We start from the raw sequence: 26,647 nt of genomic DNA, 5'->3' as shown, positions 1-26,647 counted from the left end.
ACTACACAATTCCATATGAAAAACTGACTATAATAATATATCACATACAAATATTCTTTAAACTTACAACTTCGCTATATTACATATAACATGAAATATAGTACACTATGATACATGACAGTTTTGAAGATAAATCTAGTTAATACGCAAGTTGTTCAGCAAAGGAAATAAAGACACGTAATTCATAAGTCCAGAAACAAGTCATGCATTCTGGTTTTACTAAGATGACTTCCCATCCTTGGTCTTGTGGAAAATAACCGTTATGACCATTAGCTAGGCAGCATGTTGTAATGTCGTCAAAAGGACGAGGGTTTCGTAATGTCCAACAGCCCCGTAATAATCTAAAAACCTTGTTTCTCACCCCAACTACTGAATCCGTCACTTGTGGGAAAGTTTTATTTAAAAGCTACAATCTAATGTTCTTTTTCTCACTTTGGTAAGAAACGAACATCGCTAACCCGTAAGCATAACATGATTCTTTATGTTGCATGTTAGAAACTCTTTCTAATTCACGAAATCCTATGTTGGGATATGTTGAGTCAAAATAGGTTCTTAACCCGTAGCGTAAAATTGCATTTAGGTTCCCCGCATTTAACGCTTTAAAGAAAACACGGCGTAACTTAAAGTCTCCCCAATGTGATATACCCCACCTATCAAAGGAAAGCCTTTTATAAACTAAGGCATTTCTGGAAAGTCTTTCAAATTTTGACAAGTTAATTTCGCCATAACTAAATGTGCTGATGAATTCTGACCGACTCTAGACAAGATTTCCTCAATCATATCCTCTGGTAGGTCTTCTAAAATATTCGGTTGTCTACCCTTAACGTCCATTTTGTTTTTATACTGTAAAATAGACAAGGATTAGATTCGTAATAACAAACAATACAAGAAATTTTTACATAGAACATAAAATACAAGCACACTACAATACATTTATTACACAACATGCTCACACCCCTCTAATCTGAATCACTGGTTTCTTTTTCTTCGGACTTGGTTCTTTTTCCTAATCTTTTAGGGATATATGATGTTCCTCTAATACGAGTAGTCATTTTCCACATTGGTTTAGAAAAACCTGGTGGTTTAGAGGGTCCCGGGTTATTGTCACGATATTGAAAATACGGGTTTTAACGGTACATATAAAGTTCATCGGGGTCGGAATCAGATTTCTCTATTTTGATGCCTTTTCCCTTATTATTTTCTTTTGCCTCATTAAATTGGGTCGGGGTAATTTCTATAACATCATCGAAATCCTCATCAGGATTCGATTCATCGAAAAATTGGTAATTTTCCCAATATTTTGCTTCCTTAGCGGAAACACCATTGACCATTATTAACTTTGGTCCATTGGTTGAGGATTTTCTTTTATTTGACCGGTTTTCTGTGGTTCCTACTATTCCCCCCTCCGGAACCTCTTCTTCTTCCAGTTCCGTTTCTTCTTCCGGTTCTTCGGGAACTTGTGAATCTTGCCAATATATATTCGACTCTTCGTTATTATTAGGTGAGTCAATGGGATTTGTGCTAGAGGTAGACATCTATCACACAATATCAAACATGTTAAGAGATTAATATATCACATAATATTTACATGTTAATAATATATAGTTTCCAACAAAAATGTTAAGCAATCATTTTTAAAGAAAACACGATCGACGTCCAGACTCACTAATGCATCCTAACAAACTCGATAAGCCACACTAATGAAAATTTTATGGTTCTCTAAGACCAACGCTCGGATACCAACTGAAATGTCCCGTTCATATTGATTATAAACGTTCCATATTAATTGATTTCGTTGCGAGGTTTTGACCTCTATATGAGACATTTTTCAAAGACAGCATTCATTTTTAAAACAACCATAACCTTTATTTTATCAATAAAGGTTTTAAAAAAAACATTATGTAGATTATCAAATAATGATAATCTAAAATATACTGTTTACACACGACCATTACATAATGGTTTACAATAGGAATATATTACATCGACATATGTTTCTTGAATGCAGTTTTTAAACAATATCATACAAACATGGACTCCAATTCTTGTCCTTATTTTAGTATGCAACAGCGAAAGCTCTTAGTATTCAACTGAGAATAAACATGCTTTAAACGTCAACAAAAATGTTGGTGAGTTATAGGTTTAACCTATATATATCAAATCGTAACAATAGACCACAAGATTTCATATTTCAATACACATCCCATACATAGAGATAAAAATCATTCATATGGTGAACACCTGGTAACCGACATTAACAAGATGCATATATAAGAATATCCTCATCATTCCGGGACACCCTTCGGATATGATATAAATTTCGAAGTACTAAAGCATCCGGTACTTTGGATGGGGTTTTTTAGGCCCAATAGATCTATCTTTAGGATTCACGTCAATTAGGGTGTCTGTTCCCTAATTCTTAGATTACCAGACTTAATAAAAAGGGGCATATTTGATTTCGATAATTCAACCATAGAATGTAGTTTCACGTACTTGTGTCTATTTTGTAAATCATTTATAAAACCTGCATGTATTCTCATCCCAAAAATATTAGATTTTCAAAGTGGGACTATAACTCACTTTCACAGATATTTCTTTCCTCGAAAATAAGACTTGGCCACGGATCGATTCACGAATCTATACAAATATGTACATATATATCAAAGTATGATCAAAATATAATTACAACCATTTTTATTCTGTTTTAAAGATTTGAATGTATTAAGTCAGCTGTCCTCGTTAGTAACCTACAACTAGTTGTCCACAGTTAGATGTACAGAAATAAATTGATATATATTATCTTGAATCAATCCACGACCCAGTGTATACACGTCTCAGGCTAGATCACAACTCAAAGTATATATATTTTTAGAATCAACCTCAACCCTGTATAGCTAACTCTAACATTACTGCATATAGAGTGTCTATGGTTGTTCCAAATAATATATATACATGGGTCGATATGATATGTCAAAACATTTGCATACGTGTCTATGGTATCCCAAGATTACATAATATATTAGAATACATGTATAATACAATATAAGTTAGCTAGGATATGATTTGTATAGATTTGTTAAACATTTCCCGTAGCTAAAATAATCAAAAAATATACAATCTTGTTTTACCCATAACTTCTTCATTTTAAATCCGTTTTGAGTGAATCCAATTGCTATGGTTTCATATTGAACTTAAGTTTATGAATCTATACATAAAAAGTATAAGTTTATAGTCGGAATTATAGGTTACAAGTCGTTTTTGTAAAGGTAGTCATTTCAGTCGAAAGAACGACGTCTAGATGACCATTTTGGAAAACATACTTCCACTTTGAGTTTAACCATGATTTTTGGATATAGTTTCATGTTCATAAGAAAAATCATTTTCCCAGAAGAATAACTTTTAAATCAAAGTTTACCATAGTTTTTAATTAACTAACCCAAAACCGCCCGCGGTGTTACTACAACGGCGTATATCCAGTTTTACGGTGTTTTTCGTGTTTTCCGGTTTTAAATCATTAAGTTAGCATATCATATAGATATAGAACATGTGTTTATTTGATTTTAAAAGTCAAGTTAGAAGGATTAACTTTTGTTTGCGAACAAGTTTAGAATTAACTAAACTATGTTCTAGTGATTACAAGTTTAAACCTTCGAATAAGATAGCTTTATATGTATGAATCGAATGATGTTATGAACATCATTACTACCTCAAGTTTTCTGGATAAAGCTACTGGAAATGAGAAAAATGGATCTTGCTTCAAAGGATCCTTGGATGGCTTGAAAGTTCTTGAAGCAGAATCATGATACGAAAACAAGTTCAAGTAAGATTTTCACTCGAAATAAGATTGTTATAGTTGTAGAAATTGAATCAAAGTTTGAATATGAATATTACTTTGAATTAGAAAGATAACCTACTATAAATAACAAAGGTTCCTTGATCTTAGATGATTACTTGGAATGGATTAGAAAGATTGGAAGTAGACTTGCAAACTTGGAAGTATTCTTGATTTTTATGAAACTATACTTATGGAATTTATGAAGAACACTTAGAACTTGAAGATAGAACTTGAGAGAGATCAATTAGATGAAGAAAAATTGAAGAATGAAAGTGTTTGTAGGTATTTTTGGTCGTTGGTATATGGATTAGATATAAAGGATATGTAATTTTGTTTTCATGTAAATAAGTCATGAATGATTACTAATATTTTTGTAATTTTATGAGATATTTCATGCTAGTTGCCAAACGATAGTTCCCACATGTGTTAGGTGACTCACATATGCTGCTAAGAGCTAATCATTGGAGTGTATATACCAATAGTACATGCATCTAAAAGCTGTGTATTGTACGAGTACGAATACGGGTGCATACGAGTAGAATTGTTGATGAAACTGAACGAGGATGTAATTGTAAGAATTTTTGTTAAGTAGAAGTAATTTGATATGTGTATTGAAGTCTTTCAAAAGTGTATGAATACATATTAAAACACTACATGTATATACATTTTAACTGAGTCGTTAAGTCATCGTTAGTCGTTACATGTAAATGTTGATTTGAAACCTTTAAGTTAACGATCTTGTTAAATGTTGTTAACCCAATGTTTATTATATCTAATGAGATGTTAAATTATTATATTATCATGATATTATGATATATTAATATATCTTAATATGATATATATACATTTAAATGTCGTTACAACGATAATCGTTACATATAAGTCTCGTTTCGTAATTCTTGAGTTAGTAGTCTTGTTTTTAAATATGTAGTTCATTGTTAACACACTTAATGATATATTTAAATATAATTTTATCATGTTAAATATAGTGTATCAATATCTTAATATGATACATATGTATTTATTAGACGTTATCATAACGATAATCATTATATATATCATTTCGAGTTTCTTAACTTAGTAATCTCATTTCTTATGTATATCACACATTGTTAATATACTTAGTGAGATACTTACTCATCATAATCTTATGTCAACCATATATATATGTCTATATATATACCACAACATGTAGTTTTTACAATTTTGTAACGTTCGTGAATCGCCGGTCAACTTGGGTGATCAATTGTCTATATGAAACTTATTTCATTTAATCAAGTCTTAACAAGTTTGATTGCTTAACATATTGGAAACATTTAATCATGTAGATAACAATTTCATTTAATATATATAAACATGGAAAAGTTCGGGTCACTACACTTGTAACCTGTGCTTCCGACTATAAACTTATACTTTTTCTGCTTGATTCATAAACTTAAGTTCAATATGAAACCATAGCAACTTGAAACACTCAAAACGGATTTAAAACGAAGAAGTTATGGGTAAAAAAAGATTGGATAATTTTTCTTGTTGTAGCAACGTGAAAATTGGTAACAAATCTATATTAATCATATCCTAGCTAACTCATATTTTATTATACATGTATTCTAATATATTATGTAATCTTGGGATACCATAGACATGAATACAATGTTTTGACATATCATATCGACCCATCTATATATATATTTCGGAACAACCATAGACAATCTATATGCAGAAATATTGGAGTTAGCTATACAGGGTTGAAGTTGATTCTAAAATATTATATATACTTTGAGTTGTGATCTAGCCTGAGGCTTGTATACACAAGGTCGTGGATTGATTCAAGATAATATATATTGCTTTATTTTCTGTACATCTAACTGTGGACAACTAGTTGTAGGTTACTAACGAGGACAGCTGACTTAATAAACTTAAAGCAGCAAAACGTATTAAAAATGTTGTAAATTTATTTTGAACATACTTTGATATATATGTACATATTTGTTATAGGTTCGTGAATCGACCAGTGGCCAAGTCTTACTTCCCGACGAAGTAAAAATCTGTGAAAGTGAGTTATAGTTCCACTTTTAAAATCTAATATTTTGGGATGAGAATACATGCAGTTTTATAAATGTTTTACAAAATAGACACAAGTAAATGAAACTACATTCTATGGCTGGATTATTAAGCCGAATATGCCCCTTTTTAGTCTGGTAATCTAAGAATTAGGGAACAGACACCCTAATTGACACGAATCTTAAAGATAGATCTATTGGGCCCAACGAGCCCGATCCAAAGTACCGGATGCTTTAGTACTTCGAATTCATCATGTCCGAAGGGAGTCCCGGAATGATAGGAGATATTCTATATGCATCTTGTTAAGGTCGGTTACCAGGTGTTCACCATATGAATGATTTTTATCTCTATGTATGGGATGTATATTGAAATATGAAATCTTGTGGTCTATTATTACGATTTGATAAATATAGGTTAAACCTATAACTCACCAATATTTTTTGTTGACGTTTAAAGCATGTTTATTCTCAGGTGATTATTAAGAGCTTCCGCTGTTGCATGATATTATATGGACAAGATTTGGTGTCAGCATGCTTGTATAATATTGTTTAAAACTGCCTTCGAGATTTATTTTGTTGTAACATATTAATATTTGTAAACCAATATGTATTGGTAGTGTGTAAGTGTGATATTTGTTAAATTATCATTTTTGGATAATCTAAGTGGTGTCTTGTTAACCTTATCGATAAAATAAAGGTTATGGTTTGTTTTAAAAATGAATGCAGTCTTTGAAAAACGTCTCATATAGAGGTCAAAACCTCGCAACGAAATCAATTAATATGGAACGTTTTTAATCAATATGAACGGGACATTTCAGTTGGTATCCGAGCGTTGGTCTTAGAGAACCAGAATTTTTTCATTAGTGTGTCTTACCGAGTTTGTTAGGATGCATTAGTGAGTCTGGACTTCGACCGTGTTTTTCTTCAAAAAAACGATTGCTTAACTTTTTTGTTGGAACTATATATTATTAACATGTAAATATTATGTGATATATTAATCTCTTAACGTGTATGATATTGTGTGATAGATGTCTACCTCAAGTACAAATTCCATCGACTCACCTAATAATAATGAAGAGTCGAATATACTTTGGGAAGATTCACAAATTCCCGAAGAGGAATCGAAAGAAGAGGAAACAGAAGAAGAGGAACCGGAAGAGGAGGAACCGGAAGAAGAGGAACTGGAAGAGGAGGAACCGGAAGAGGAAGAACCGGAAGAAGAAGAGGTTCTAGAGGAGGAAATATTGATACCTATAGTAAATCGGTTAAATAAAAGAAAATCCTCAACCAAAGGACCAAAGTCAATAATGGTTAATGGTGTTTCCACCGAGGAAGCCAAATATTGGGAAGATTAACAATTTTTCGATGAATCAGATCCCGATGAGGATTCCGATGATGTTATAGAAATTACCTCGACCCAATTTAATAAAGCAAAAGAAAATAATAAGGGAAAAGGTATAAAAATAGAGAAACCTGATTCCAACCCTGATGAACTTTATATGTATCGGCAACGTCCGTATTTCTTAAAATGTAACAATAACCCAGGAACCTCTAAACCACCAGGTTTTTTTAAACCATTGTGGAAAACGACAGCTCGTATTATGGGAGCATCATATATCCCTAGGAAATTATCAAAATGAACCAAGTTCGAAGAAGAAGAAATGAGAGAGTCGGATTAAAGAGTTGTAATCATGTTGTGTAATATATGTCATATAGTGTGCCTGTGCTTTTTTCATAAATGTAAAATTGCTTGTATTGTTTGTTAATTATCTTTTATTAATCTAACCCTCGTCTATTTTTACAGTATAAAAACACAAAATGGACGTTAAGGGTAAATAACCGAATATTTTAGAAGACCTACCAGAGGATATGATTGATGAAATCTTGTCTAGAGTAGGTCAAAATTCATCAGCACAATTAGTTATGGCGAAATTAACTTGTCAAACATTTGAAAGACTTTCCAGAAATCCCTTAGTTTATAAAAGGCTTTCCTTTTATAGGTGGGGTATATCACATTGGGGAGACCGTAAGTTACGCCGTGTTTTCTTTAAAGCGTTAAATACGGGGAACCCAAATCCAATTTTTCGCTACGGGTTAAGAACCTATTTTGACTCAACATATCCCAACATAGGATTTCGTGAATTAGAAAGAGCTTCTAACATGCAACATAAAGAAGCATGTTATGCTTACGGGTTAGTGATGTTCGCTTCTCACCAAAGTAAGAAAAAGAACATCGGATTACAACTATTAAATGAAACATTCCCACAAGTGACGGACTCAGTAGTTGGGGTAAGAAATAAGGTTTTTTGGTTGCTACGAGGCTGTTGGGCATTACGAAACCCTCCTCCTTTTGACGACATTACAACATGCTGCCTAGCCAATGGTCATAACGGTTACTTTCCACAAGATCAAGGATGGGAAGTCGTTTTAGTAAAACCAGAATGCATGACCTGTTTATGGACTTATGAATTACGTGTCTTTATTGCCTTTGTGAACAACTTGCGTATTAATTAGAATTACCTTTATAGCTGCCGTGTAGCAAGTTATTATGTGCTATATTTCATCCTATATGTATAATAGTGGTATTGTATGTTTTTAAAATATTGTATAAAAGTTTGAACGCGAAATATTATTGTAATAAGTTTTTCATATAGAATCGTAGTAGTTGAATTGTATAATAGCTACTAAGTATGAACTTAACGGGTAGGTACTACCCGAATTAAAACTATAAAATGCTAATATGAAGAAAAAACTTTTATAAATAAGTTCATATTATGTTACGAAATACTATTGACTACTCTTAAATTCTATATGATTAACTCAATTCTTTTGGGCTATTTTTGAAAGAAATGGCACCGGCGACTCGTCGGAATTTGAACATGAGCGAGGAAGACTTCCGTGTTTTCCTTGCAGTAAACATAGCCGACGTACATGCTGCGATGCAAAATAACAATAACTCTGGATCTAGCAGTGGAACTAATTCCACAAGAAATCGTGTAGGATGCTGCTACAAAGAATTCACTGCCTGCAAACCTTTGGAATTTGATGGAACCGAAGGACCAATTGGATTGAAACGGTGGACCGAGAAGGTCGAATAGGTGTTTGCCATAAGTAAGTGTACTGAAGAGGACAAAGTTAAGTACGCTACGCATACCTTCACAGGTACTGCGTTAACGTGGTGGAACACCTATCTTGAACAGGTAGGACAAAATGCTGCTTACGCACTACCGTGGTCGGCATTCAAGCAATTGATGAACGAGCAGTACCGTCCTAGAAATGAAGTCAATAAGCTCAAGGTATAACTTAGAGAGTTACGAACACAAGGATTCGACATTACCACATATGAACGACGATTCACAGAGTTGTGCCTATTGTGTCCGGGAGCGTTCGAAGATGAAGAAGAGAAGATCGACGCGTTTGTAAAAGGGTTACCAGTAAGGATTCAAGAAGATGTGAGTTCACACGAGCCCACTTCCATACAGAAGGCAAGTCAAATGGCTCATAAACTCATAAATCAGATTAAGGGGAGAATTAAAGAACAGGCGGCCGAAGAAGCCAACACGAAACAACTCAAGAGGAAGTGGGAGGAAAACGGTGACAAGAGTCACCAGTACAACAACAATAACAATTACAACCACAACCGCAACAACAATCGCAACAATAACCACAATCCTAACAATAACTACAACAAACATCCCAACAACAACAACAACTACAACAACTGTTTCAACAACAATAACAATCCCAACAATAACCTCAATAACAACAAACAACAGAAACAACCATGCTTCAGGTGTGCAGAGTACCATCCGAATGTGTTTTGCGCAACAGTTTGCACCAAGTGTAAGAGAAGTGGTCATGGCGCGGCAAAATGTGAGGTTTACGGACCAAAGAACAACAAAAATAAAGAAATAAATAAGGTCAGAACAAATAATGCCGACGTAGTTTATTATAAATGTGGAAAACCGGGCCACATTGTTAGAAATTGCCCAAACCAAGGGAATACTAATGGGCAAGGTTGCGGAAGAGTTTTCAATATTAATGCGGCAGAAGCGCAGGAAGACCCGGAGCTTGTTACGGGTACGTTTCTTATTGACAATACATCTGCTTATGTTTTATTTGATTCGGGTGCGGATAGAAGCTATATGAGTAGAGATTTTTGTACTAAATTAAGTTGCCCATTGACACCTTTGGATAGTAAATTTTTACTCGAATTAGCAAACGGTAAATTAATTTCAGCAGATAATATATGTTGGGATAGAGAAATTAAACTGGGGGATGAAAAGTTTAAAATTGATTTAATACCAGTCGAGTTAGGAAGTTTTGATGTAATAATTGGCATGGAATGGTTGAAAAAGGTGAGAGTAGAGGTCGTTTGTTACGAAAATGTGATTCGCATTATGCGTGAAAAGGGAAAACCTTTAATGGTGTACGGAGAAAAGAACAATGCGAAATTAAATCTTATTAGTAGTTTGAAGGCGCAAAACCTAAGAAGAAAAGGTTTTTACGTCATTCTAGCACACATCAAGGAAGTTAAACCTGAAGAAAAGAACATCAGTGAAGTTCCCGTCTCAAAAAAATTTCCCGATGTATTTCCGAAATAATTACCGGGATTACCCCCACATCGATCCGTTGAATTTTAAATAGATCTTGTACCAGGAGCTGTACCAATAGCTCGTGCTCCATACAGACTCGCATCCAGCGAAATGAAGAAATTACAAAGTCAGTTACAAGAACTTTTAGAGCGTGGTTTCATTCGACCAAGTACATCACCATGGGGAGCTCCTGTTTTGTTTGTCAAGAAGAAGGATGGTACATTTAGGTTGTGTATCGACTACCGAGAGTTGAACAAACTTACCATCAAGAACCGCTACTCACTACCGAGAATTGACGACTTATTTGATCAACTACAAGGCTCGTCGGTTTATTCGAAGATTGATTTACAATCTGGGTATCATCAAATGCGGGTGAAGGAGGATGATATTCTAAAGACTGCTTTTAGGACGCGTTACGGTCATTACGAGTTTATGGTTATGCCGTTTGGGTTGACCAACGCACCAGCTGTATTCATGGACCTCATGAACCGAGTGTGTAGACCATATCTTGACAAGTTTGTCATTGTTTTCATCGAGGACATACTTATTTACTCAAAGAATGACCAAGAGCATGAAGAACATTTGAGAAAAGTGCTAGAGTTGTTAAGGAAGGAAAAACTATACGCTAAGTTTTCAAAGTGTACATTTTGGTTGGAAGAAGTTCAATTTCTCGGTCACATAGTGAACAAAAAAGGTATCCAGGTGGATCCAGCAAAGATTGAAACTGTTGAAAAGTGGGAAACCCTAAAAACTCCGAAGCATATACGCTAATTTTTAGGACTGGCTAGTTACTACCGAAGGTTCATCCAATACTTTTCCAGAATAGCAAAACCCTTGACTGCATTAACGCACAAAGGGAAGAAATTTGAATGGAAAGATGAACAAGAAAAAGCGTTTCAATTATTAAAGAAAAAGTTAACTACGGCACCTATATTATCATTACCTAGAAGGGAATGATGATTTTGTGATATATTGTGATGCCTCAAAGCAAGGTCTCGGTTGTGTATTAATGCAACGAACGAAAGTAATTGCTTATGCGTCTAGACAATTGAAGATTCACGAGCAGAATTATACGACGCATGATTTGGAATTAGGCGCGGTTGTTTTTGCATTGAAGACTTGGAGGCACTACTTATATGGGGTCAAAAGTATTATATATACCGACCATAAAAGTCTTCAACACATATTTAATCAGAAACAACTGTACATGAGACAGTGCAGGTGGATTGAATTGTTGAATGATTACGACTTTGAGATTCGTTACCACCCGGGGAAAGCAAATGTGGTAGCCGACGCCTTGAGTAGAAAGGACAGAGAACCCATTCGAGTAAAAGCTACGAAAATAAGGATTCACAATAACCTTACTACTCAAATAAAGGATGCGCAACAAGGAGTTTTAAAAGAAGGAAATTTAAAGGATGAAATACCTAAAGGATCGGAGAAGCATCTTAATATTCAAGAAGACGGAACCCGGTATAGGGTTGAAAGAATTTGGGTACCAAAATTTGGAGATATGAGAAAAATGGTACTTGGAGAAGCTCATAAAACCAGATACTCAATACATCCTGGAACGGGGAAGATGTACAAGGATCTCAAGAAATATTTTTGGTGGCCGGGGATGAAAGCCGATGTTGCTAAATATGTAGGAGAATATTTGACGTGTTCTAATGTCAAAGCAGAGCATCAGAAACCATCAGGTCTACTTCAACAACCCGAAATCTCAGAATGGAAATGGGAAAACATTACCATGGATTTCATCACTAAATTGCCAAGGACTGCAAGTGGTTTTGATACTATTTGGGTAATAGTTGATCGTCTCACCAAATCAGCACACTTCCTGCCAATAAGAAAACATGACAAGATGTAGAAGTTAGCACGACTGTATTTGAAGGAAGTCGTCTCTAGACATGGAATACCAATCTCTATTATCTCTGATAGGGATGGAAGATTTATTTCAAGATTCTGGTAGACATTACAGCAAGCATTAGGAACTCGTCTAGACATGAGTACTAACTATCATCCACAAACTGATGGACAGAGCAAAAGGATGATACAAACGCTTGAAGACATGCTGCGAGCATGTGTTATTGATTTCGGAAACATTTGGGATCGACATATACCGTTAGCAGAATTTTCCTACAACAACAGCTACCATTCAAGCAATGAGATGGCACCGTTTGAAGCACTTTATGGTAGAAAGCGCAGGTCTCCGATTTGTTGGAGTGAAGTGGGGGATAGACAGATTATGGGTCCAGAGATAATACAAGAAACTACCGAGAAGATCATTCAAATTCAACAACGGTTGAAAACCACCCAAAGTCGACAAAAGAGCTATGCCGACATTAAAAGAAAAGATATAGAATTTGAAATTGGAGAGATGGTCATGCTTAAAGTTGCACCTTGGAAAGGTTTTGTTCGATTTGGTAAAAGAGGGAAATTAAATCCAAGGTATATTGGACCATTCAAGATTATTGATCGTGTCGGACCAGTAGCTTACCGACTTGAGTTACCTCAAATTTGAAGAAATGTTTTGCTAAAGAAGATCTCACTATTCCGTTAGACGAAATCCAAATTAACCAAAAACTTCTATTCATCGAAGAACCCGTCGAAATAATGGACCGTGAGGTTAGAAGAGTTAAGCAAAACAAGATACCAATTGTTAAGGTTCGATGGAATGCTCGTAGAGGACCCGAGTTCACCTAGGAATGAGAAGATCAGATGAAGAAGAAATATCCGCACTTATTTCCAGAAGATACGTCAACACCTCCAACTGCTTAAAATTTCGGGACGAAATTTATTTAACTGGTAGGTACTGTAGTGACCCGAATTTTTCCATGTTTATATATATTAAATGAAATTGTTATTTACATGATTAAGTGTTTCCAACATCTTAAGCAATCAAACTTGTTAAGACTTGATTAATTGAAATAGGTTTCATATAGACAATTGACCACCCAAGTTGACCGGTGATTCACGAACATTAAAACTTGTAAAAACTATATGATGTCATATATATATATATATATATATATATATATATATAGTTAACATGGTATTATGATAAGTAAACATATCATTACGTATATTAACAATGAACTACATATGTAAAAACAAGACTACTAACTTAAGGATTTCGAAACGAGGCATATATGTAACGATTATCGTTGTAACGACATTTAATTGTATATATATCATATTAAGATATATTAATACATCATAATATCATGATAATGTAATAATTTAACATCTCTTTAGATATAATAAACAATGGGTTAACAACATTTAACAAGATCGTTAACCTAAAGGTTTCAAAACAACACTTACATGTAACGACTAATGATGACTTAAAGACTCAGTTAAAATGTATATACATGTAGTGTTTTAATATGTATTCATACACTTTTGAAAGGCTTCAAGAAACTTATCAAAGTACTTCTACTTAAGAAAAATGCTTACAATTACATCCTCATTCATTTTCATCAACAATTCTACTCGTATGCACTCGTATTCGTACTCGTACAATACCCAGCTTCTAAATGTATTTACTATTGGTATATACACTCCATTGATTAGCGCTTACCAGCCCTTGTGAGTCATCTAACACATGTGGGAACCATCATTTGGAAACTAGCATGAAATATCACATAAAATTACAAAAATATTAGTAATCATTCATGACTTATTTACAAGTAAACAAAATTACACATCCTTTATATCTAATCCATATACCAACGACCAAAAACACCTAGAAACACTTTCATTCTTCAATTTTCTTCATCTAATTGATCTCTCTCAAGTTCTATCTTCAAGTTCTAAGTGTTCTTCATAAATTCTATAAGTTCTAGTTTCATAAAATCAAGAATACTTCCAAGTTTGATAGCTTACTTCCAATCTTGTAAAGTGATCATCCAACCTCAAGAAATCTTTCTTATTTACAGTAAGATATCTTTCTAATACAAGGTAATACTCATATTAAAACTTTTATTCAATTTCTATAACTATAACAATCTTATTTCGAGTGGAAATCTTACTTGAACTTGTTTTCGTGTTATGATTATGTTTCAAGAACTTTCAAGCCATCCAAGGATCCTTTGAAGCTAGATCTATTTTTCTCATTTCCAGTAGGTTTACCTACTAAAATTAAGGTAGTAATGATGTTCATAACATCATTCAATTCATACATATAAAACTATCTTATTCGAAGATTTAAACTTGTAATCACTAGAACATAGTTTAGTTAATTCTAAACTTGTTCGCAAATAAAGTTAATCCTTCTAAATTAACTTTTAAAATTAACTAAACACATGTTCTATATCTATATGATATGCTAACTTAATGATTTAAAACCTGGAAACACGAAAAACACCGTAAAACTGGATATACGCCGTCGTATTAACACCGCAGGATGTTTTGGGTTAGTTAATTAAAAACTATGATAAACTTTGATTTAAAAGTTGTTCTTCTGTGAAAATTATTTTTCTTATGAACATGAAATTATATCCAAAAATCATGGTTAAACTCAGAGTGGAAGTATGTTTTCCAAAATGGTCATCTAGACGTCGTTCTTTCGACTGAAATGACTACCTTTACAAAAACGACTTGTAACCTATGTTTCTGACTATAAACTTATAATTTTTCTGTTTATATTCATAAACTTAAGTTCAATATGAAACCATAGCAACTTGAAACACTCAAAACGGATTTAAAACGAAGAAGTTATGGGTAAAACAAGATTGGATAATTTTTCTTAATTTTAGCTACGTGAAAATTGGTAACAAATCTATATTAATCATATCCTAGCTAACTCATATTGTTTTATACATGTATTTTAATATATTATGTAATCTTGGGATACCATAGACACGAATAAAATGTTTTGACATATCATATCGACCCATCTATATATATATATTTCGGAACAACCATAGACACTCTATATGCAGTAATGTTGGAGTTAGCTATACAGGGTTGAGGTTAATTCCAAAATATTATATATACTTTGAGTTGTGATCTAGCCTGAGGCTTGTATACACAAGGTCATGGATTGATTCAAGATAATATATATTGCTTTATTTTCTGTACATCTAACTGTGGACAACTAGTTGTAGCTTACTAACGAGGACAGCTGACTTAATAAACTTAAAGCAGCAAAACGTATTAAAAATGTTGTAAATTTATTTTGAACATACTTTGATATATATGTACATATTTGTTATAGGTTCGTGAATCGACCAGTGGCCAAGTCTTACTTCCCGACGAAGTAAAAATCTGTGAAAGTGAGTTATAGTCCCACTTTTAAAATCTAATATTTTGGGATGAGAATACATGCAGTTTTATAAATGTTTTACAAAATAGACACAAGTAAATGAAACTACATTCTATGGCTGGATTATTAAGCCGAATATGCCCCTTTTTAGTCTGGTAATCTAAGAATTAGGGAACAGACACCCTAATTGACACGAATCTTAAAGATAGATCTATTGGGCCCAACGAGCCCGATCCAAAGTACCGGATGCTTTAGTACTTCGAATTCATCATGTCCGAAGGGAGTCCCGGAATGATAGGAGATATTCTATATGCATCTTGTTAAGGTCGGTTACCAGGTGTTCACCGTATGAATAATTTTTATCTCTATGTATGGGATGTATATTGAAATATGAAATCTTGTGGTCTATTATTATGATTTGATAAATATAGGTTAAACCTATAACTCACAAACATTTTTTGTTGACGTTTAACTCATATTTTATTATACATGTATTCTAATATATTATGTAATCTTGGGATACCATAGACATGAATACAATGTTTTGACATATCATATCGACCCATCTATATATATATTTCGGAACTACCATAGACACTCTATATGCAGTAATATTGGAGTTAGCTATACAGGGTTGAGGTTGATTCTAAAATATTATATATACTTTGAGTTGTGATCTAGCCTGAGGCTTGTATACACAAGGTCGTGGATTGGTTCAAGATAATATATATTGCTTTATTTTCTGTACATCTAACTATGGACAACTAGTTGTAGGTTACTAACGAGGACAGCTGACTTAATAAACTTAAAACATCAAAACGTATTAAAAATGTTGTAAATTTATTTTGAACATACTTTGATATATATGTACATTTTTGTTATAGGTTCGTGAATCGACCAGTGGCCAAGTCTTACTTCCCGACGAAGTAAAAATCTGTGAAAGTGAGTTATCGTCCCACTTTTAAAATCTAATATTTTGGGATGAGAATACATGAAGTTTTATAAATGTTTTACAAAATAGACACAAGTAAATGAAACTACATTCTATGGCTGGATTATTAAGCCGAATATGCCCCTTTTTAGTCTGGTAATCTAAGAATTAGGGAACAGACACCCTAATTGACGCGAATCTTAAAGATAGATCTATTGGGCCCAACGAGCCCCATCCAAAGTACCGGATGCTTTAGTACTTCGAATTCATCATGTCCGAATGGAGTCCCGGAATGATAGGGGATATTCTATATGCATCTTGTTAAGGTCGGTTACCAGGTGTTCACCGTATGAATAATTTTTATCTCTATGTATGGGATGTATATTGAAATATGAAATCTTGTGGTCTATTATTATGATTTGATAAATATAGGTTAAACCTATAACTCACAAACATTTTTTGTTGACGTTTAAAGCATGTTTATTCTCAGGTGATTATTAAGAGCTTTCGCTATTGCATGATATTATATGGACAAGATTTGGTGTCAGCATGCTTGTATAATATTGTTTAAAACTGCATTCGAGATTTATTTTGTTGTAACATATTAATATTTGTAAACCAATATGTATTGGTAGTGTGTAAGTGTGATATTTGTTAGATTATCATTTCTGGATAATCTAAGTGGTGTCTTGTTAACCTTGTCGATAAAATAAAGGTTATGGTTTGTTTTAAAAATGAATGCATTCTTTGAAAAACGTCTCATATAGAGGTCAAAACCTCGCAACGAAATCAATTAATTTGAAACGTTTATAATCAATATGAACGGGACATTTGATAATGCTAAAAACGAACATATATATCATAGCATTATTCCTCAAGAAAGACAAGCTTTTAGTTGCAATTGTTCTATTTACAAGTGATATTCGTTTAAATAATAAAAGGTGAAGACAAAAGACAGATTCGACGAATTGAAGACGCAAACGACCAAAAAGCTCAAAAGTACAAAAGACAATAAAAAAGGTTCCAATTATTGATAAGAAACGTCTCGAAATTACAAGAGTACAAGATTCAAAACGCAAAGTACAAGATATTAAATTGTACGCAAGGACGTTCGAAAATCCGGAACCGGGACCAGAGTCAACTCTCAACGCTCGACGCAACGGACTAAAAATTACAAGTTAACTATGTATATAAATATAATATAATATATAATTAATTATATTAATTATATATATATTATATTTATAAATAAAAACCGTCGGCAGAGAAAGACTCCAAAGTGTGAGCTGGAATTTCAAACTCCGCGACTCGCGGAGTTTGAAGGCAAAATATGCCGCGAGTCGCGGAGCCCCAAAATGAAATTATGCCTATAAAGCCAACCGAATTCTGATCGTAAAATCTATCTTTTTTTCTTCCTCATTCATACGTAAAATTTATATTTATATTTATAATTTATATTTTAATTTTAATTATAATTCTAATAATAAGGGTATGTTAGCGATTATTGTAAGGGTGTAAGTCGAAATTCTGTCCGTGTAACGCTACGCTATTTTTAATCATTGTAAGTTATGTTCAACCTTTTTACATTAATGTCTCGTAGCTAAGTTATTATTATGCTTATTTAAAACGAAGTAATCATGATGTTGGGCTAATTACTAAAATTGGGTAATTGGGCTTTGTACCATAATTGGGGTTTGGACAAAAGAACGACACTTGTGGAAATTAGACTATGGGCTATTAATGGGCTTTATATTTGTTTAACTAAATGATAGTTTGTTAATGTTAATATAAAGATTTACAATTGGGCGTCCCTATAAATTACCATATACACTCAATCGGACACGATGGGCGGGGTATTTATATGTACGAATAATCGTTCATTTAACCGGACACGGGAATGGATTAATAGCCACTAGAATAATTAAAACAGGGGTGAAATTACATTCAAGGGTAATTGGTGTAATTGTTAACAAAGTAGTAAAACCTTGGTTTACACGCAGTCGATAACCTGGTGTATTCATTAAACAAAGTATTAAAACCTTGTTACAATTCGAATCCCCAATTAGTTGGAATATTTAACTTCGGGTATAAGAATAATTTGATGAGGACACTCGCACTTTATATTTATGACTGATGGACTGTTATGGACAAAAACCAGACGGACATATTAAATAATCCAGGACAAAGGACAATTAACCCATGGGCATAAAACTAAAATCAACACGTCGAACATCATGATTACGGAAGTTTAAATAAGCATAATTCTTTTATTTCATATTTAATTTCCTTTATTTTATATTTAATTGCACTTCTAATTATCGCACTTTTATTTATTGTTATTTAATCGCACTTTTAATTATCGTACTTTTTAATTATCGCAAGTTTATTTTATCGCACTTTTATTATTCGCAATTTCATTATCGTTATTTACTTTAAGTTTTAATTTAAGTCTTTTATTTATTTAATATTTTACATTAGGTTTTAACTGCGACTAAAGTTTTAAAATCGACAAACCGGTCATTAAACGGTAAAAACCCCCCTTTATAATAATAATATTACTTATATATATGTTTGTATTTTTATAAAAGTAAACTAATATAGCGTTGAGCTTTGTTTAAAAAAGATTCCCTGTGGAACGAACCGGACTTACTAAAAACTACACTACTGTACGATTAGGTACACTGCCTATAAGTGTTGTAGCAAGGTTTAAGTATATCCATTCTCTAAATAAATAAATATCTTGTGTAAAATTGTATCGTATTTAATAGTTTTTCCTAGTAAAATATAAACTATTTCGTATACCTTAGCTTTGACATCAAGTATTTTTGGCGCCGCTGCCGGGGAAATCTCTTAAAAGCCGGAAGCGGAACGCTAATATAAACAAGAAAAAAAAAAAATTTTATTTTACTTTTATTAAAAGTCGCTTTTGTAAAAATACGTTTTAAAAATTCGAAAATATGAAAAGAAAAACAAAAATTTATATATTTTTAAGAGTTTATTAAAAGTTTTATAAGTTTCTTTATTTTTATTTTAGTTTATAAAAAATATAAGTTTTATGTAAATATCTTTTGTTTATATAAAAAACAGAAAAAAAATAAATAAATAAAGAAAAACGCGTTGAAATTATAAGCTGTCATCTGAATTTCTGAACCCCGCGACTCGCGGGGTTTTCTTTATAAATTACCGCAACTCGCGGAGCTGCTCTGACACGCGAACAGGAAGCCCTAATCTTGCATTAATTACGGATAATTATTAATTATTATTATTATTTAACCCTAATAATAATTATTATTATTATTAGTTTTATTTTAACTTTTACTTTTTAATTAATTTGTATTTAGTATTAATTAGTTTAATTAAATTGTAAAATTAGTAGTTTTATTAAATAAATAATATAAAAATAATATTTTTATAAAAATTGTAATTTTTACAACTTTTTGTATATTTTTATATTTTGTCCCTTTTTAATCGTTGTAGCATAATATTTTTATTTTTCGCTCATATTTAATTTTAAACTTAGTTTTTGCTATAGTTATTTTTACTCCTAGATTTTTAGGCTTTGCCGTAGAATTCCTTAAGTGCTTTTTCTTTAGACTAAGATTTAGGTACTTTAAAATTTTGCGACGCCTTTTTAAGTTTTAGTTTCTTTTTAAGTTATTTCCATTTGGGATTTAGTTTTTCCTGTAAGCTTTAATATTTTTAGACGATCAATTAGTAATATCAATTTGCGATTATAATTTGCGATTATAATTTTAAGTTAGTTGTAGTAATAAGGTTAGGTTAGTCAAGTATTTTTAAGTTTTTATAAGTTTCTTTTATTTTTCCGTCACCTTTTATTTTTCAACCATTTTTTCTTTTTCGACCTTTTGCGACGAACTCTTTTTCTCTCTCATTTCTCGCTATTCTAGTTTTAGGACATAGATTTTTTTCTACTTCTTATCTAAACTTTCTTAAAATTACGAAAATTTATTTTAAGTGGTTAAATTAATAGACATCAAAATTTTCTGGTTCGTAGTAATAGTTGGATTTGTACGTGGACCGGGTTATTGGAGCCAAACAGTCCTCAATTATATTGAGACCAAACGAATCCTGCCCCTCTGCTGCATCTTTTGGCTATTCGAAACGTGAGCAAAATCAGAAAAGCCTATTAATTGGATAACTTATTATAATTTTTCTTTCCTTTTAAAAACTAATAGGATATTCAGTGAATGCACCGAGCAAGACGTTCATCACCTTTTGTACGTTCACCACCTGTAACTAGATCAAGACATTTAGCAAATATAACCACCGTTGATTTTTCTTTAGAATCGTCATCCAGTAGACCAAGTACTTCAGTTCAAATTTCCGATAATCCATTTTTTGAACCCGACCTCACAATTGAGAATCCTGAAAATATTCAGGAACGGTTCGTAGATCCTGAACCATTAAACTTTCCTCCGGAGCCACGAATCATTCAAACAGAGAGTGTTGAGGAACGAACCATTAAATCAGAATCATCTGGTGATACCGATTCAACAAATTCAATTATGGAGAATCTGGAACCTTTAAGTATGGAAGACCGAATGAGAGCTAAACGCACTGGCCAAGGTCACGCAATTACTCATCCAGACATTAATGCACCAGATTATGAAATCAAAGGACAAATTCTACACATGGTGACTAATCAATGCCAATTTAGTGGTGCGCCTAAGGAAGATCCAAATGAACATCTACGTACCTTTAATAGGATCTGCACACTATTTAAAATCCGAGAAGTGGAGGATGAACAGATATATCTCATGTTATTTCCCTGGAGTTTAAAGGGAGAAGCCAAAGATTGGTTGGAATCATTACCTGAAGGGGCGATTGATACATGGGACGTTTTAGTTGACAAATTTCTTAAACAATTCTTTCCTGCATCTAAAGCAGTAAGACTTCAAGCAGAAATTGTTACGTTCACACAGAAGCCAAATGAAACTCTATATGAGGCGTGGACTAGATATGGAAAGTTGTTAAGAGGATGTCCGCAACATGGTTTAGACACCTGTCAAATAGTACAAATATTCTACCAAGGATGCGACATCACTACAAGAAAAGACATAGATATAGCAGCTGGTGGTTCTATTATGAAGAAAACCGAAACTGATGCTTACAAAATTATTGATAATACTGCTTCCCACTCACATGAGTGGCACCAAGAAAAAGACATCATTAGATCATCTAAAGCAGCTAGAGCCGATTCTAGCCATGACTTAGATTCCATTTCCGCAAAGATAGATGCTGTAGAGAGACGAATGGAAAAGATGACTAAAGATATTCACTCAATACGAATTAGTTGTGAGCAGTGTGGAGGACCACATTTGACAAAAGATTGTCTCAGTATTGAATTAACAATGGAACAAAGAGAGAATATTTCATACATAAACCAAAGGCCTGGAAATAATTATCAGAATAATTATCAACCGCCAAGACCGATTTACAATCAAAACCAGAATTATAACCGAAATATTCCATACAACAACCAACAAGGTCCTAGCAATCAACAAGTATCCAATAATACTTACAACCAGCAAAGACCTAATTTTCAAAACAAACCACCACAACAAACCGAAGATAAAAAGCCGAATTTAGAAGATATGATGACAAAGCTAGTTGAAACTCAAACACAGTTTTTCACATCTCAGAAACAAACCAATGAACAAAATGCTCAAGCATTTAGAAATCAACAAGCTTCTATTCAAAATCTGGAACAAGAAGTGAGTAACCTAGCAAGGTTAATAGGTGAAAGAAAACCGGGAAGTCTACCTAGTGATACAAATGCTAACCCCCGGAATGAAACAGCTAAAGCCATTACCACAAGAAGTGGTACAACACTTAAACCACCTGAAATACCTGTAACTTCTGATGAAACTATTCCTACTCCACAAGAACCACAACCTGATCAAGATAAGGAAAAAGAACCGGTAGTTGAGAAGGTTAATGAAGATAACAAAGTTAAGGATAAACCTTATGTTAAACCATACCAACCACCACTTCCTTACCCGAGTAACATGAAGAAAGAGAAACTTGAAGCCGAGCAATCCAAATTTTTGGATATGTTTAAACAGATAAATGTAAATCTTCCTTTCATTGATGTGATTTCAGGAATGCCAAGATATGCTAAATTCTTGAAAGATCTAATCTCAAATAGAAAAAAAATGGAAGAACTCTCGGCTGTTACTATGAATGCTAATTGTTCAGCAGTGCTGTTTAATAAGATACTAGAAAAACTATCTGATCCAGGAAGTTTCACAATTCCATGTTTTCTGGGTAGTCTTAGTTCAATAGAAGCATTGGCAGACTTAGATGCTAGTATAAATCTAATGCCGTATTCACTATACGCTAAACTAGACCTTGGAGAATTGAAACCAACCAGAATAAGCATACAACTAGCTGATAGATCAATAAAATATCCTAGAGGGATAATGGAGAACATGCTAGTTAAAGTTGGTACTTTAGTATTTCCAGTAGATTTTGTTGTTTTGGACATGGAAGAAGATTCTCAAGTTCCTCTCATATTAGGAAGACCATTCTTAAACACGGCTAAAGCAATGATAGACGTGTTCGGTAAGAAACTGACCCTAAGTATAGAGGATGAGAGTGTTACCTTTTCAGTTGATAGAGTAATGCAACAACCACAATCTGCAGATGATACATGTTATTATATTCAAACTATAGATGCACATGCAGAATTATTAGAAGAATTTCCAGAATTACAAGGAACAGGAGAATGTTCTTTAGGAGAAGGTAATGAACCAATTGATGAAGCTGAAATGTTAGCTACACTTATAGCTAATGGATATGAACCAACAACAGAAGAAATTCAAATGCTAAAAGAAGAAGACAGATATCGATATAAATCATCGATAGAAGAACCTCCGAAATTAGAGTTAAAGCCACTTCCAAACCATTTGGAATACGCTTATTTACATGGTGAATCTGAATTACCTGTAATAATATCGTCTTCTCTTACTGAAAATGAGAAATCACAACTCATTTCTGTGTTAAAAGCTCATAAACCAGCCATTGCATGGAAGATTCATGATATTAAAGGAATAAATCCTTCGTATTGCACACATAAAATCCTTATGGAAGAAGGTCATAAAACGTATGTGCAACGCCAACGAAGACTAAATCCTAATATGCAAGATGTAGTTAAGAAAGAGATTATTAAACTGCTAGATGCAGGTTTGATATATCCAATTTCTGATAGTCCATGGGTAAGCCCAGTTCAATGCGTGCCTAAGAAGGGTGGCATGACTGTCATTACAAATGAGAAAAATGAGCTTATTCCTACTAGGACTGTAACAGGATGGCGTGTATGTATTGATTATAGAAAATTAAATGACGCCACCAGAAAAGATCACTTTCCCTTACCTTTCATAGATCAAATGTTGGAAAGATTAGCCGGAAATAGTTACTATTGTTTTCTAGATGGATTTTCCGGATATTTTCAAATTCCAATAGCACCCGAGGATCAAGAGAAAACCACATTCACGTGCCCTTATGGTACTTTTGCTTACAAACGCATGCCATTTGGACTTTGTAACGCCCCTGCAACCTTTCAAAGGTGCATGATGGCGATTTTTCACGACATGATAGAAGAATGCATGGAAGTATTCATGGATGACTTTTCAGTCTTCGGTGATACATTCAAATCATGTCTAGTTAATCTGGAACGAATGCTAATTAGATGCGAACAATCAAATCTAGTACTTAATTGGGAGAAATGCCATTTCATGGTTAAAGAAGGCATCGTTCTTGGACATAAAATTTCAAAAGAAGGAATTGAAGTGGATAGAGCTAAAGTAGATGTAATTGCTAAACTTCCACATCCCACCAATGTTAGAGGAGTTAGGAGTTTTCTAGGGCATGCCGGTTTTTACCGACGTTTCATAAAAGATTTTTCAAAAATTGCCACTCCTATGAATAAACTCCTAGAAAAGGATGCTCCATTCATCTTTTCAGATGAGTGTATCAAATCTTTTAATATTATTAAAGAGAAACTCACTAATGCACCGATCATGATAACACCAAATTGGAATCTACCATTTGAACTAATGTGTGATGCAAGTGATTTTGCAATGGGAGCCGTTTTAGGACAAAGGATTGAAAAACGATTTCAACCTATATATTATGCTAGTAAAACGTTACAAGGAGCACAAACGAACTATACAACTACTGAAAAAGAACTCCTTGCTATTGTCTTTGCTTTTGACAAATTTCGTTCATATCTCGTTCTAGCAAAAACGGTGGTCTATACCGACCATTCTGCTCGTAGATATCTATTTTCAAAACAAGATGCTAAACCAAGATTAATCCGTTGGATCTTACTCTTACAAGAGTTTGATATTGAAATCCGAGATAAAAGAGGAGCAGAAAATCTCGCCGCTGATCATCTTTCTCGTCTTGAAAATCCCGAATTAGAAGTTCTGAATGAATCGGCCATACAAGACAACTTTCCTGATGAATATCTATTGAAGATAGATTATAAAGAAATCCCATGGTTTGCAGACTATGCAAACTACTTAGTTTGTGGATTCCTTGAAAAAGGATTATCGTACCAAAGACGAAAGAAATTCTTCAGTGATATAAAACACTATTTCTGGGAAGATCCACATCTGTTTAAAAGTTGTCCCGATGGAATAATACGCCGATGTGTATTTGGAGATGAAGCTAGTAAAATTTTAAACCATTGTCACACAGGACCAACAGGAGGGCATTATGGGCCTCAACTAACAGCAAGAAAAGTTTATGAAGCTGGATTCTATTGGCCTACAATTTACAAAGACGCACACCTTCTTTGCAAATCCTGTGATGCATGTCAAAGGGCCGGAAAAATAAGTCAACGTGATGAAATGCCACAAAATGTCATCCAAGTATGTGAAGTATTTGACATTTGGGGTATTGACTTTATGGGTCCATTTCCAAAATCTCATAATAATCTATATATACTCGTAGCCATTGATTATGTATCTAAATGGGCGGAAGCACAAGCTCTCCCAACTAACGATGCACGAGTTGTAGTCAACTTTTTAAAACGTCTTTTTGCAAGGTTTGGAACACTGAAAGCTTTAATAAGTGATCGGGGTACTCATTTCTGCAATAATCAACTTGAGAAAGTTCTTAAAAGATATGGAGTAACTCATAAAATCTCCACCGCATATCATCCACAAACAAGTGGACAAGTTAAAAATACCAACCGAGCTTTAAAACGTAATCTAGAGAAAACCGTAGGATCAAATCCGAAGGAATGGTCCATTAAATTGGAGGATGCACTCTGGGCTTTTAGAACAGCCTACAAAACTCCAATTGGAACCACACCTTTTAGACTTGTTTATGGAAAAGCATGTCATCTTCCAGTAGAAATTGAACACAAAGCATTTTGGGCTTTGAAGACATGTAATCTTGATTTACATGAAGCTGGACGTCTACGACTAAGTCAACTAAACGAATTAGAAGAATTAAGACATGAAGCATACGAAAATTCGTTAATCTATAAAGAAAGAACGAAGAAATGGCATGATAAAAGAATCAGAAGTTCAAAAGAATTTAAAGAAGGAGACAGAGTTCTTCTTTTCAATTCACGATTCAAGCTATTTCCTGGAAAATTGAAATCAAGATGGTCTGGACCATTCATAGTCAAAAGAGTTTTCCCATACGGAACGATAGAATTAATAAATTCAAATGGGATTGAATTTAAAGTTAATGGTCACAGAGTTAAACATTACATACATGGTCCGATGGAAGTCGACAACGAAGTTAATCACAATTTCGACACCACAGCTAACTAAGTGTGGGGAGAATCAAGTCTTTAAAGGATAATATGTATTTCTGTTAGAGTTAGATTGTCTGTTTTCGTGCAGTTCTCGAAAATGAAACCCGAATGGTCTTTCCCTAGCAGACCCTAAAGAACTAGTCTTCTCCCCCCATTCTGAATTT

The sequence above is a fragment of the Rutidosis leptorrhynchoides genome, chromosome 9, assembly GCF_046630445.1.
Source record: "Rutidosis leptorrhynchoides isolate AG116_Rl617_1_P2 chromosome 9, CSIRO_AGI_Rlap_v1, whole genome shotgun sequence".
NCBI lineage: Eukaryota > Viridiplantae > Streptophyta > Magnoliopsida > Asterales > Asteraceae > Rutidosis > Rutidosis leptorrhynchoides.
The sequence above is the reverse complement of the archived record's forward strand: the minus strand, read 5'-3'. Positions refer to the sequence as shown.